This window comes from Peromyscus californicus, unplaced genomic scaffold, assembly GCF_007827085.1.
Source record: "Peromyscus californicus insignis strain IS unplaced genomic scaffold, ASM782708v3 Scaffold_6__1_contigs__length_162567912, whole genome shotgun sequence".
NCBI lineage: Eukaryota > Metazoa > Chordata > Mammalia > Rodentia > Cricetidae > Peromyscus > Peromyscus californicus.
The window spans coordinates 66,314,917-66,317,288 of record NW_026294584.1 but is presented as its reverse complement, the minus strand read 5'-3'; positions in this window follow the sequence as shown (position 1 = coordinate 66,317,288).

The window sequence follows — 2,372 nt, the reverse complement described above, 5'->3', positions numbered from 1 at the left end:
GATGAGTGGATAGTGAAAATGTGGTGCATATGCACAATGGGATTTTATTCAGCTGATAGGAAAACAAAATCATGAATGATATAACTCAGTCCCCAAATACAAACACCACATATTCTCTGTCAGTTTTAGATTTGTTTGTTTAATTTGGAGTGTCTGTGGAGGTCAGCAAACTAGAAAGGGCCCATGAGAGGGGAGAGGAGCCTTAAGCTGAGGGGAAAGGATAGTAGAACTCAGGTAACAGGAAAGTAGAAGGGGGGTATTGGGAGTGGAAAGATTTAAATGATGATGGGGAAGAGGGAGGGTAAATCAAAATTAGGGATGTATGAGAAAGTCTTATGGAAACAAACTTCTTTGTAAGCTAATTAAAAATTCTAAATAAGAAAGGAGTTTGAATGGAGGTGTCCTGTATGGGCAGAGTACTGTTCCCAGAAGCCATAAATTATGAAATGAAAATCCCAGTGCCAGACATAGGATGTTTCCCCATGAGACACCCAAACAATACAGGCTAATGGCATTGCTCTTAGTTGCCCAAACACTGGATGCCCTATTGATGAAGACATTATACATTTGGCTGCAAGACCTAGTGAAATCAAGCCTGCACTGACCTGGAAATGCCCCTTCTGTTGACTAGCTTTCATGGTTCTGAAAGATGTTATTTAGGCCACCTGGGGAGGAAAGTTCAATGGTCTTACTCATTAAGGAATCATGCATGCAACAACATGGACCTGCTAGGCAAGATCTGCCCACTGGTGCGATAGCAGCGTGACTGTTACTGGGCAGTGAAGGTAAACAACCACTTTCTGGTTGGATTTGAAGTCTGCTATAAAGGAGGGAATTTGTGCCTGATACAATACTGTAAGCCTGTGTCTGGAGAGGTCATAGGTCCCACTGCTACTGTTGTATTGCTAAATGGACAGGCTGTCAAAATGCTGTCTATATATGTATGTTTATAGCTATAGATTAGTGCTACTCAATGTTGATCAGAGAACCTTCTTTTTGCAACAGGAAGCACTCAATGGAGCAGTTCCCAATTTGCCAAAGTGCTTAGACTGTGGGGTACTCAGTACTAAATGAAACATTTCTATTAACTCCTCCCCACAAAGGCTCAGGGACCATCACGGAAGAGGTAGAAACTAGAGGGTGTGGAGGAGTTGCTGTGAAACCTGCCTTCTGAGTGTGCCGTGATGGTGGCACTCGGAACTCACAGCAGCTATAGTTATCTGCGCAAGACCTGTACAAGATTGGGCCTGTCAATGTTCTAGCATGGATCAGGAACGGATGAAGCCCCACCCCTCACTGAGAAGCTATTGCAAGTTAAAGGCTGCTGGGGTGGGGGGGATCATCTTTCTTCAGTGGTGTAGACACTAGTACATGGTCTGTGCTTTAGTGTATAACTCTATGGTGATATTTTATTTTGTACTAAAATGTGATTTGTATGTTAATAAATAAAGTTGCCCTGGGGTAAGAGCTATTAGCAAGCCATAGCAAAAGCCGGGCAGTGGTGGCTCACGCCTTTAATCCCAACACTTGGTAGGCAGAACTAGGTAGATCTCTGTGTGTTCAAGGATACAGCCAGCATTGGAGACACATGCCTTTAGTGCCTAAAGACTCACGCCTTTAATCTCAATACCAACCATAGAAGACCTGGAGGTCTGTACAGACAGGCAGTGACTAGGAGGTCATGTGGTTGGGTTTACAGCCAATGAGAAGGCAGAACAGAAACTCTATAAGAAAAGACAGACACACAGGAAGTAGGTCTCTTTCGGAGAGGTAGGACAACAGCGACAGTGAAGGGTAAGGTTTTAGCTCTTAGCTATTGCTCTGACCTCTTGGCTTTCATCTTTGTATTGGCTGTGTGTTTCTTATTTAATAAGACGGTTGGTTACATCTACATAACTCCATACCCTGCTCATGCCAGCAACCCGAATCAACATTAAATGAGAAGGGCTATAGTGAAAGTAGGGGTGGGGGGATGGGGGGTTGGGAGGATGGGGGGTGGGGACTTGGGAAGAAGAAATCCAGAGAGAGTGGGAGGGGGTTGAGGGGGCAAAGATGATCAAAATACATTACATACAGGAATATGTGAAACTGTCAAAGAGTAAATTAGAAGCAGTTCTTTTTCCAAAAGAACTTGGAGTGGAAGCTAGGCATGAGGGGGCATGCCTCTAATCTTAGTACCCAGGAAGCTGAGACGAGGTTGTGAATTCAAGGCTGGCTGGGGTACATAATGAGATCCTATCTCAAAAAAAAGTTGTTTTTACAGTCACAGGGGGGAAATATACAACATGCGATGTTTCAGTGTGTGTGTTGGATGGGGTGGGGGGGTGGGGGGTAGGGGGTTGGGAGGTCAGCAGGTAAACTGAGCCCAGAAG